The sequence below is a fragment of the Octopus bimaculoides genome, chromosome 13 (assembly GCF_046866305.1).
Source record: "Octopus bimaculoides isolate indiv1 chromosome 13, ASM4686630v1, whole genome shotgun sequence".
In the NCBI taxonomy this organism is placed as follows: Eukaryota; Metazoa; Mollusca; class Cephalopoda; order Octopoda; family Octopodidae; genus Octopus; species Octopus bimaculoides.
This window is the reverse complement of record NC_142940.1, coordinates 16,055,649-16,070,287: the sequence shown is the minus strand read 5'-3', so window position 1 is coordinate 16,070,287 and position 14,639 is coordinate 16,055,649.

Genomic DNA, 14,639 nt, shown 5'->3' with positions numbered 1-14,639 from the left:
CGTACGGCCAAACGCGAATCTGAGGTAGAACGCTAGTAGTTCGTCTTGCCTTCACAGCGGCTGGAGTGAAAAGAAAGTTGACCACAGGTCACACAAGAGTAGAGAGGATGGTGGAGGGAGGAAGTGGAACAAGGAGGAAGGGACAGAAGAGTATAGCAGTGAAGTAGAGGCCAGGACAGAGGGATAGATAGAAAGATATATATATATATATATATGTGTATATATACGGAGCAAATAATTCACGGAAAAATATTTTGCGAAGATACCATTGATTCTCTTATTATCTAGTGTAACTATTTTAAAATGATAACAGAATCAATAATATAGGCGAATGCAGGCTCAAAAAACATTAAGTAACTGAATGATTAAAATTAATCAAAGGACATAACATGTATGTCTGCCTGCTGAAATGTTCAGTCAAATCCATTATTTAAATCACCAATATATATATATATATATATATATATATATATATATATATATATATATACTTTTAGGGAAAAGAACCAAGTTTCAAGAACTCATCGATGAAAATCCACTATCACATATAGAAAAATTAATAATTATAAGCACAATAAATGAGTATAATATAAAACAAAGTAAATATCATAAGATAAAGATAGTAAAATGACTACACGTGTTTCATAACTAATTTTCAAATAGAAAGGAAATTTAAATCGATTAAAATCAATTAAAATTATCGCAAATAAATTCTATTCAAAAATACATCTATATATATATATATATATATATATATATATACATATATATATATATATATATATATATATATATATATATATATATATATATAAACATATACTCATAATTTTGCCACGTGGTGTATACTGAATCTCCAGTATTTTTGCTCCAAATTTGTATTAGATATAAATCCATTTATTAGAATGTATATATTTTCACTTCAGGGGCTTCGAGCTCGAAAAGAAAACTAGTGTGAGTAACCTTGACGTGAGAAATATCTGGACACAACAAGCAAAGTCTTAAAGAAACCAATAAATAAATAAATAAATGAAAACGACTATTTAGTAAAAGGACGGAAAGGAAAAACAAACAAATACACCAAAGGAAAAATAGAAACTGCGCAGCAACGTGTGATAAGCTCTATGCGATACTTAGAATGTTTGGTGTCGAATCATAAGAGAAAACCGCAGCCGCAAGTTATGTGAATATGATTACGATAAATTTATGGAAGGATTCGGAATTTAGAGAATTATTAAGAGCAGTTAGGCATGATTCAATTGTGTGAAGGTCTAGCTTAGTGAAGCTTATTTGTATCCAATTCCCGACAGACGGATCGTAAACGTCAGCAAACGTCCAAGAATTTATCCATCATCAGCATCTGAAATATTAGCTCATCACTCTATCGCAACTCAACAAAAATCTGCAGTAGTCTTCCTTCATTTTACCGTTCTCAATTTACGCATTTTCGCTCTCTGTTTTTCCCAGTTGATTTTTACCCTCTTTCTCAAACGGTGTGTCTCTACATCTCTCTTCCTTTGCCTCCCTCTCTCTTCCTTTGTCTCTTTCTCTCTCTCTCTCTCTCTCTGCCACACTGTCTCGCTGATATATATGGTATATATATATATATATATATATATATATATATATATATATACATATATATATGTGTGTGTGTGTGTGTGTGTATATATTTATATATATGAGTGCAGTGCGTGTGTGTGCGCACATATATGCCTATGTACACACACACACACACACACACACACACACACACACACACACACACACACACACACACACACACACACACATACACATATATATATGCATACATGCATGCATATATATATATATATATATATATAGTGTGTGTATGTGTGTATTATGTGCATGTCTGTACCTATGTGGTATGTGTACGTGTATGTATAAATACACACACACACACATACACATAATTTGATAAACCATACAGTGCTTTGTAGATTGGGTTGTTGAAGTTTTGCAATAAATAGCAGCCCCCGGGAAGCGACAAGCCCGTAGGTGATTGTTATAGTAGTTAACTTCGTTTGTTGATTTCTGTCCCAATGAAGAATTGAGGAAGCATTGATGAAAATGATGGGAATAATGCTGTTGATAATTGTAGCATGATTGATGATGATGATGACGATGGTGATGATGATGATGATGACGACGACGATGAAGAAGAAGAAGAAGAAGAAGAAGAAGAAGAAGAAGAAGAAGAAGGAGAAGAAGAAGAAGAAGAAGAAGAAGAAGAAGAAGAAGAAGAAGAAGAAGAAGAAGAAGAAGAAGAAGAAGAAGAATTAAATTAAATTAAATTATGTAAAAAATTTCTTTGTAGCTAATGATGATAATGGTGACACGGAAGATGATGATGATGATGATGGTTGTCGTGGTGGCGGTGTTGGTGGTGGTGGGTGTGGTGGCGGTGATGATGGCCGTTGAGACGAAGAGAAGGAAAATGAAGGAAAATTATGGGATAATGTCTTGGTGGATAAGAACGATAATGGGGACATCTATGATTATGTTGCTGCTGATGATAATGATGATGATTAAAATACCGACGATGTGGTGATGATGATGATTATGATGAGGATGATGATGATGATGATGACTGCGACGGAAATAAGTATGAGAAGGAGACGGATTATGAGGATAATGAAGGCATTTATGATGAGGAAGATTATGATCTCAGCGACGACGACAATCAAGATGAGGACGGGATGGATTCTAATGATGACGATGATGATGATAGTGACGATGATGTTTATGATGATTGAGATGATGATGATAATGATAAGAAGGAGGAGGAGGATAGGGAGAAGGTTATGATGATGAAGCGTATGATGAATATGAGGAGGAAGGCGAGAAGACTAATGACGGTTATGATGATGAAGATGAAGAGAATGAGGATGATGATGATGATGATAAGGATTAATTCATTTCTACAGAAGCAAGACGTAACAGGTTTGAAATTTGGGTTTCAAATTTTGGCACAATGCCAGCAATTTCGGTGGATTACATCGACCCAAAGGCTCAACTGGTACTTATTTTATCGACCCTAAAAAGATGAAAGACAAAGTCAACCCTGGCGGAGTTTGAACTCAGAACGTAAAGACCGACGTAATGCCTATTTCTTTACTGCCCACAAGGGGGCTAAACATAGAGGGGACAAACAAGGACAGACAAACGGATTAAGTCGATTACATCGACTCCAGTTCGTAACTGGTACTTATTTAATCGACCCCGAAAAGATGAAAGGCAAAGTAGACCTCGGCGGAATTTGAACTCAGAACGTAGCGGCAGACGAAATACCGCTAAGCATTTCGCCCGGCGTGCTAACGTTTCTGCCAGCTCGTCGCCCTAAACAGGCTTGAATTATTGGTACATACCTATTGATTTAACGAACAGATGGATACGGTTTCGAACTGAACTCCTTTGTAGATGATTCTTTCTGTTATTGTCACTGTACTGTCCTCAACTTTCATTCTATTCGGGCATTCTTTGGTCCTGTGAGACTGTAGAATAGCATCTGAGATACACCAGTTGCCGGTGTGACAAGGATTCTTGTCACATTCTTTATGGGAGTCTAACATTGTCCATGAAAGTTAGTTGTTTCAAAGACCAGATACGATCCAATATGAATTCTTTGTATGAGGTTGTCAGATAAATTCGCTCGTTTCTTATACCTGGCACTTCATCGTCATATGCTTGAAATACTATTAAATTTATTCAAATTTTCTAAAAAATGGAAGTTGTAGAGGAAGAATAGTGTTATAAAGCGGCATAAAACACTACGATAAAAAAAAATTTCGTGTTTTTGAAATACTATTGGAAAAGATTAAAAATAAAAGGAAAAAAAAACGAATGGTTTTATCTGACAAGATATGTTGTCCGCAAATTTATTTTACAGGAATTATTTCCCTTGCTTTTGTCTATGATTTCAAATACGTCTAGAGGAATTTTTAGCTATTAATTCTCGGATAATTTTAGTTCTGCTTGATTTTTTGTTTTTCTTTTTGCCTTGCAACTAACTCTATTTCATGTGGAGAAACTCTGGCAATGCTATTCGTAACACTGCTAATAGTGATAAATATACGTAACATCGATTACGTTTCGTGGTTGGCCCTCATCAGCGAAGTAAGTGTCGTCGTCATTGTCGTCATCACCATCGCCATTCTTCTTCTTCTTCTTCTTCTTCTTCTTCTTCTTCTTCTTCTTCTTCTTCTTCTTCTTCTTCTTCTCCTCCTTCTTCTTCATCTTCCTCCTCCCCCCCCCCCCCTCCCCTCCCCTCCCCCTCCCTCCCCCTCCTCCTCCTCTTCCCCCTCATCATCCTCATCATCCTCCTCATCATCATCATCATCATCATCATCATCATCATCATCATCATCATCATCATCATTTATCGGTCAATTTGTTGAAGAATCCATAAGCAGTACAGCGACAAAATGCGTTCTGTTGTTGTTGTTGCAGATGCGTCTCTTTTATTTTCTGAATGTTGAAGTCTTGCATGAAACGTCTTCGGCATTTATCCTACTGGAATCGATAAAATGAAATAATTAGCCATCAAGTACTGAACTGTCCTTATTCCACTAAACATTCCTCCTCAAAATATCTGACTTGTGCCTGCCAATGTAAGCAATGAATATTACTGTTTAAGCTAAATTAGCGAAAACGCTTTCATAATTGGAACCATTACTGATAATTCTAAAATACTCTCAGACCAATGCAATTTATTTCTTACTAAAATGTTGCAACCCTACGTTCAGTATCATACCGTTCTGCATCCTTAAGGCGGTGAGCTGGGAGAATCGTTTCCAGATCAGACACAATGCTATGCTATGCCCTTTACATTTTCAGTCCAAATGCCGTCGATCTGGACCTTTAGAGGTCGATAAAATAAATACCAATCAAGTACTATGGCTGATCCACTCAACTTCCCCTCCCCTCAAAACTGTTTCTCTTGGTCTACAAATTTGAAATTATTATTCTACATTCTTATAATTTATCCAGAATTTGTTTTGTTTCATCTTGCAAGATTTTTCTGCTCGCGTCGATATTCTACGCGAAAGTTATTATTTCACTAGTTTCCAAACGTCTTGTCACACCGTATTTTGTTTTCATAAAGCATGAAAATAACAACAGCTATCATAGACCACGGGTCTATTAGACGCATCCCAATTTTAGCAGCACACATTAAGGAAAACAGAAAAAAAAAATTAATGTATTAAAGAATATGAGAAGCCCAACTTCGCATATAGGACCCGTTGTGATATTCTTGAGGCGTAATTTTGGAAAAACGTGCGTTGTATATGCCATCAAACTTGGTAATCATTCTCTGAATCATGTCCTCTCAATAAAATGTACGAGGGGTGCTGAAAAATTCCTGGCTTTAAGGATATCGCAAAAGGCTTAGTTGGAGGCCCAATCTTCCGATTTCTTTTACAGGGCTAAGGAAAACTGAGACAACTGCAATATATGAAATATGTTGAATAAAACCAGAATTACCTGATCTGTCTGTATTTTATTTTACCCAAAGCCAGGAACTTTTCTGTACGCTGACGTAAGTACGTTTACGGTACTATATTGTGTATTTCAACCTAATAGGACCAACTAAAGGAAGTTGTACAAACATAGATACCTATTTATTATTTACAGTGAACACAATTTAACAGTCGAGAAATATTTGTCTTGTTCAAAGAGAGACTTCATAAAGTTTCGCTCATTCACATATACTGTTACTAAACATTAGTGTTCAATTCTCCAGTCTCGAGTTTTTCATATGCACATTTAACATCCAACGGCATCAACATAACAACATAACTCTTCTTTTATTCCGGGACTTGGGTGGAGTTTTACTTTCTTTCTTGGACACGCCAGTGAATAGAGAAAAGCTACGATAGAAATGAAATGTAGCTCCATAGCTATCTCTCCATCTAGCCCATCTGTACTCGCTGATAATGATTTTGACTAACTTATGCGTATGTAGGTATATATGCGTCCTTGTGTGTATGTATGTATGTATGTATGTATGTATATATATATATATATATATATATATATATATATATACATATACATATATACCTATATGCTTTTGTATGTGTTCACGCACACACTTATATATATATACATGTATATACATGCATATACCTATGCGTATATTAAATGTGTATATACATACATGTATGCACATATGTGTATAGTATTACACACACACACACACACACACACACACACACACACACACACACACACATACACACACACACATACACACACACACACATATATATATATATTCGTTTAAGCATAAGTATAAGGTGTATACATATATGCATATATATCTATGTATATTTGCACATACACACACATATATTTATATGTATGCCCCGATGTCCAACATCAAAGAAACTGATAATAATGGATTATCCTAAAATAGAATTTACCATTTTTTCTTTCTTGTCGAACAAAAGAAGTGTGATAATTGATTTCATTAAAATAGACATTTGATTCTCTTTTTTTAATGTCAGCACAATGGTAAATGTTTTTACCAAAATAGATATTAGGTGACAGCTTCCTTTCACTTTCAGAGAAAGAATAATAATAATAAGAAGAAGAGAGGGTGGAACAAAGTAAGGAAAATAGATAGATAGATAGATAGATAGATAGATAGAGAAAGAGAGAGAAAGAGAGGGGGAGGCTGAAGAAAGACACAAGGGATGGATAAAATTGGATTCATTGAAAATAGATCTTTTAATCCCTGTCATTGAAACCAGAGAAAAATTCTACTATCCACCAGTCATCATTTCTTACAATGACGAGTTGTTTTCTTTAATTCTCTGGGAAGAAGAAAGCTTTCTTGTCTTGTGTCAAGAGCGTCGAATGGAATTCCTTACGCTAAGTTGATTCGGTGTTTTGCTTTCTTATGGTAACCCCTGCAACGACACAGATAACAGGCAGTATCGGCCCTTAATTTGCCTTACCCTCAAACTGCATCGGTGGCGTAGTGAGGAGAAATTTGCATACATATCCAACACAAACAAAATATAGTACTATGCCTAGAAATAAGGTGGTAAGCTTGCAGGATCGTTAGCACAGCTCACAAAATATTTAGCAGCATTTCTTCCGGCTCTTTACTTCCTGTGTTCAAAACCTTCGTGGGGATTGATATTAGGTACCAGTCAAGTGCTGGAGCCCATGTAATCAGCTTATCCACTCCCCTCAAAACTCATATCGTTGATCCCTGTAACGGAACGGGATACCTTTAAAGGGAAGTGTTGCGATTCCAGTCATTTGTTCGCAAGGAAACCGTAATCGATGCCATATGTCCTGGGGCTCGAGAAAGAAATATAAAACACGCTTTGAAATATAGACACATCTGACAAAATACTTAGCGACTCAAATACTAGCGACTCTTCCGGCTCTTTAAGTTCTAAGTTCAAATCTCATAATGGTAAGCTTTGCCCTTCATCTCTTCGGGTAGAATAAAGTAAGATACCAGTCAAGTAATAGTGCCCTTGGGTTTCTTTCGGTTTACGTCTACCAAATCCACTCACAAGGCTCTGGTTGGCCCGAGGATATAGAAGAAGACAGTTGCCCAAGGTACCATGCAGTGGAACTGAACCCGGTACCATGTGGTTGGGAGGCAAGCTTCTTACCACACATCCACGCCAAGTTAGCATTCTAAGGAGAGTATTGTCTCTTTGAGTCACAGGAGAAGGCAATTCTTGAAACCTTTGGTGATTTGTTACTGCCTACTTACAAGTAAAGAATTACTGGTAATTAAGAACTATCTGAGAGTCTTTCAGAATAACAACAACAATAATAAGAATAATACTTGTCTGATGAGGTAATCGCATGTTTGTATTTCTGAAAGAAAAAAAAACCCATTTATATCATAAGTAACAGAATTTTAAATAATTCTGACATTTTTGAAATAAAAAAATTGATTTAGAAAATAGGACACTTCACTACTACATTAAAAAAAAAAGACAAAATAATGCTGTGAAGAATGTTACCATTTTCTTCATCTGCATCCAATTTTGTCTGTAGAGAGAAGAAAAAACTAAAGAGAAAACGAATTTAGCAATTTCACAGTCAATAATACAATATGACAACATCCGCCAAAACACACGGTAGATTCAATTCTCATAATTTTTCGCTGAGATGACATTGAGTGTTTTGCACTGGAGTTTAGATCGTAAATTTATTGCCAACTCATAACATTACATCCAGTCTAGCTTTTTCCGATGTTTCTCACTTCTTTTTATTCAATTACTAAGTTCTCTTTTTTGGGGTTCCATCCTGCTTTCACATTTTAAATGAGAAGATTCTTGCTATCTGTCAGCTATCGAAACGTATTCTAGCAGAGCTCACTCGGACACACGTTTTATTTACCTGTAAGCATCAATGTTCGGTTATGTTTATCAAACTGTTCCTTTTGAGCATTAGTTGTTGCATCACTTCACACATACATTCGTAAGTAGATGACACCACTATTTCTTAATTACATCCAGCGCACGTGTCTGTAAGAGTCATTCAACCTTTATTCGTTCGTCTTTCTTTTTTCTTTCACCATTTAGTTCCTTTCACATGTTCTAACCAGTGGACGACGCCACGCCAGTGAACTAGCAAGACTTTCCTCAATAAAAATCTGACAACTTATTGACTTTCAGCTACGCGAAGTTACACTAGTAGTATTATCAAGAACACAGTTTTGCAGAAAGGCCTCTTCACGTGTCAACAACATATTTGAAACTCAAATTCAAACTTAGTTTTCGGTTTCGATTTCTCGACTCATTAGTGTTTTTTCTTGCAAAAATTTATATATTTATATATACATAAGAACACAAATGGGGTTTAAAATTTACCTCGGCCGCACATAGAGTTGGATCTACAGTTTAAATAAAATTTGGTACTTACATGTCTACAGTATCCTACCAACATAAGATATATTTATGGTTGTTTTACCTCAATGTGAACGCTCCGGGTTTATTTAAATAGCCACTTGTGGCGCAATACGAGTTGATGTACCTAGATTCTAATGGATCCTGTAACTAATGCGTATATAAATATGTGTGTGTATGCATTTAGATATATGTAAATTTGTATAGAAAACAAAAGACGAAGAGAGGTGTTTGAACAACAAACAGGTGTATTAGTTTAATACCTGGGAAGAATGGAAAAGTATTTTACGTTATGAGCCTACGGTCTTCGTCAGAAGTTTTTAGAGGAAAACAAAGGAGAGAGAATGAAAGAAAAAATATTGAGGGAAAAACAAATGTGTAGAGATTAACGGTGCAACATGATACGTATATATGTATATATGTATACATATACATAGGTATGTGTATATATGTGTATATATGTATATGTATATTTATTTTTATGTATTTATATATGTATATATAATTCGTTACGAACATACTCTGAATAATAGATAATAATGCCATGAACTATACACATTAATATCATAAGCAACCACTCTGGTACCAAAAACTACGCCCTGTGATATCACAAACTACCAGCCCTAATACCATAATATATAGATGCCGTTATTATGAAACATAAAGGTCAATATCATAAAGTATATATGCTGATATCATAAAGTACAGATGGAGATATTATGAACTAGAGCTGCAGATACCATTACTGCAAGATACTGCGATCCTGAACTAAACCGACAAATTACCGAACACATGAAATATAATTCATTATTCATATTTGGTCGATAGATATTCGAATGCATTGCAAATGTAGGTGATGCTACGCAAGTATGCAAAATACTCCATATTGACAGATACGGTTCTAGACATTCAAGCTACTAAAAACCGATATTTGTACCAAATTGCACTGAACTAGTCATATATCTCTTCTGACTTCGGCTTTTACTTGAAACTGAGAGGAACTTCCTTTGTATATATATATGGCCATTGCTGGAAGCTAAAGAGCAAAATATGATCAAATTACCATGGCTAATACCAAAATTATTATACGATAAATTAATGTTAATCCCTTAAGATAACGCATTCCTGTGTCGAATTACCGACTTAATTAACAGTTATTTGAATAATTTAAACGGTATACAGACAAACATAATCTGCACTGCGAATATGTACATAATTTACTCAAGGGAGTAATTCAAGCTAAATAGAGGGAATTTTACTGATTAAAGACTGATCAATCGACGAAATGAGGAAATAATAATCATCAAGGCAGTATTGGTACTACTACTACTACTACTACTACTACTACTAGTAGTAGTAGTAGTAGTAGTAGTAGTAGTAGTAGTAGTAGTAGTAATAGTAGTTGGAGTAGTAGCTATATTTATTTGGCAAGATTGTCCATGCATCCACAGAAACTGTATTACAAAATCGGTTTACAGAACCTTTGAGAATGTCTGCATGCGTGCCTATGTATATTATATATGTATATATGTATATATGTTATATATATATATATATATATATATATATATATATATATATATATATATATATATATATATATATATGCGTGTGTGAGCGTATGGGTGTGTTTGTGTGTGTACATATATGAATGGATCTATGTATGTGTGTATGGATGCATATGTAATCGGAATGTAATTTGGTATTTATAAAGTGTTTATTCAGTGGAGTAATTCTCGATTTTCAATTCCGGTTCATTTGTATATCATGGACAATATTCATAACTATGAAATCGTTAAATATTATATGAAGCACATTAAAATAGATTTGCCTTTGTTATGTACGAATTATGAGTTTTTGACTGACACGTGAGCATATAACCGCTTACACACACACACACACACACACACACACACACACACACAATCACATATGTATATATAAACACATACAATTATATATATATATATATATATATATATATATATATATATATATATATATATATATATATATATATATATATATATATATATATATACATATATATATATATATATATATATATATACATATATGTGTATATATATATATTTATATATATATATATATATATATATATATATATATATATATACATGTATATATATATATATATATGTATATATATATATATATATATATATATATATATATATATATATATATATTAATTATATATATACATACATAGTAGGAAAGAATCTGTGGGTGTATAATTCCTTCCAGATAGATATGTGAATATGCACCTGAGCACGAATTTGAGCTTTTCATAATTGTGTATGTAATTATGTATGTATGTATGTAGGTGGGTAAGTACGTATGTATATGTGTGAGTGTGAGTGTGTGTATGTGTGTATGCTTGTGTGGATTTGTGTGTGTCTGTGTGTGTATGCTTGTGTATTTGTGTATGTGTATCTGTGTACGGGCGCGGATGGTAACTTTATGTCCCTGGAAGTTTGTCTTTTACCCTTCATTTTTTTCCCATTGCCGCAACACAATACGGTGTTTTGTAATGAACGAGGCTTCCTATCAGCAGTGTATGGAGGACTGGATCCTTCGGTTGCTTGGTGCTTAATCTTGTCATAGGATTTTTGTGTTGAAAACAAATCGATTTCTTCCGCTATCTTTGCAGTATTACCGGTGAGAGTCCAGACACGATGGGTTATGGAGTTTGCCGTTATTAGTTACCCTTTTACCCCTACTTTTTCCGATGTACGTTATTAGATGATCTTTCTCTTTTGCATCCTAAAATTGATCAAATTTTTTCTCCACAACAAGGGTGACCTAAAAAAGAGAATACTGAAAGCATAATCATCGGGGCCCAGGGTCAAGCTTTGAATACCAACTCAGTGAAAATGAATATATACCACACAAGTGCATCGGACCTATGCAGAATGTGTGGGAAGAGGGTCGAAAGTGTGACTCACATTGTTAGTGCTTGTGAAAGTCTTGTGCAGAAAAAGTACAAGTGTAGACATGACAAAGTAGCCCGAAACGTCCACTGGCTACTATGCCGTAAGTATGGGTATGAGGTTACGACTGCTTTGTACCAACATGCGTCAGAAAAGGTAATGGACAAATAGGGGAAGGCAAATATCCTCTGGGACTTTGATCGCCAGACAGACAAAGTGTTTAGAGCACCGAAGGCCGGATATAGTAACCTTTAGGAGGTACAAACAAGTGTACCTAATAACCGACATAGCAGTGCCAGAAGATCAATATCTCATCATGAAAGAAAGAGAAAAGATTGATAAATATGGAGACCTGAGAATTGAGGTCGCTATGATATGGTAGCTACGAGAGTCGAACATAAAGGTTATCCCTATTGTCATCGGAGCATTGGATTCAATACCACCCAATCTGAAAAAAAAACAAAACATCTGAAAGCCTTAGAGATATCCTACAATCTAGGTGTATTGCAAAAGTCGGCATTATTTGGAACTGCACGCATATTGCTTAAAGTACTGTCTGTCAGAGGTCTTTGTTGTGGCTTGACAAACACTACAAACCCCCGGTAGACATAATATATCTTCAATCAACAACCTCACGATATTGTATACTGTGCGACATCTATAATAATAATAATAGTAATAATAATAATAATAATAATAATAATAATAATAATAATAATAATAATAATAATAATAATAATAATAAAAATGGTTTCAAATTTTTCTACTAGAGCAGCTTTTGTGGGGTGCGGGTGAGTCGATTACATCAACCCAGTATTCAGCTGATACTTAATTTATCGACCACGGAAGGATGAAAGGCAAAGTCGAACGCGGTAGAATTTGAACTCAGAACGTAGCAGCAGACGAAGTACCGCTAAGCCATCACCCGGAGTGCAAACAATTCCGCCTCAGAAATAATAATAATCCTTTCTACTGTAGGTACAAGGCCTGAAATTCGGGGAAGGGAATTAAGTCGATTATATCAACCCCAGTGCGTAACTAGTACATATTTAATCGACCCCAAAAGGATGAAAGGTAAGGTCGACCCCGGCGGAATTGGAACTTAAAACGTGACGACGGACGAAACACCGCTAAGCATTTCGACCTGAGTGCTAACGATTCTACGAGCTCGTCGCCTTAATAATAATAATAATAATAATAATAATAATAATAATAATAATAATGGTTTCAAATTTTCCACAAGGGCAGCAATTTTGGGGTTGAGTCGATTACATCTGCCTCAAGGTTCAACTGATAATTATGTTATCGCCCACGACAGAATGAAAGGCAAAGTCAACCTCGGCGGAATTTGAACTCAGAACGTAGCGACGGGTGAAATACCGCTAAGCATTTCGTCCAGCGCGCTAAAGATTCAGTCAGATCGTCGCCTTAATAATATGGGTACTGCACACATTCTACGCAAAACACTTTCAATACAGTAAACATAAGAGCACCACAGCAAACCACAGCACATACCCAAGGCGCACAGAGCTGCGCTCGGTAGTGAAGTGAAAGCACGTTATAAAAATAAAACTACTGAATAATAATAATAATAATATTAAAAAATACTCAGACAAATACATAACAAAAATACCAGGACTTACAAATATATGTAACATACAGAAAATTGCACTACTGGGTACTGCACACATTCTACGCAAAACACTTTCAATACAGTAAACATAAAAGCACCACAGCAAACCACAGCACATACCCAAGGCGCACAGAGCTGCGCTCGGTAGTGAAGTGAAAGCACGTTATAAAAATAAAACTACTGAACAATAATAATAATAATATAAACAATGATGATAATAACGTTAATGTTACACCACCATAAACACCATGACTGCTACCACCAACACCACTACCTCCCCCCCGACACCACCGACACCACCACCACCATCACTACCACCATTACCACTACCACCAAGGCCAGAAACAACAGCAGCAACAACAAAAATAAATACTACACCCATGGTAAGAACAAACTATGTTTATTTAATTGATGGCTTTGTCTATTGACACAAGATTTAGGACGTGTTAGTTTCTGTGGATTAGAAATATCTACAATTCTTCCAATTTCATCAACTTTCATCATGTGATATCTATTTTCTAGTCCTCCCTCAAACAATGACCGCACACGCCATAGCGCATCCGCACACAAACACATACACACATACATACGCATAAGCTATCTCTCTCTCTCTCTCTCTCTCTCTCACACACACACACACACACACACATTTCTTTTCGGCTACTTTCATCTACTGTTTTTGCTTATAACATAGATGTGATTATTTTCCACAATGACACTCATTCATAGATATGCAGACATACATATATACAGACGCATACATACACATACGCATGCATATATACACACATACACACACAGACACACAGACACACACACACACACACACACATATACATATATACAGGTAGATAGATTGTTAGAGAGACAAACAGACAGACAGATAGCTAGATACATAGATGGATAGATTGAGTTTCATACATATGCATAGATGCATATGTAATATATATATATATATATATATATATATATATATATATATATACACATACGGACACACAGGCACACTCACATGCACACATGCGCACACACATACACACATATTTCTATGTATATACATATGTAGGTATCTCATATGCGATGTGGATAATCACAAACATCTACAATGTAAACACATTATATCAACATTACTCTTACTCCCAA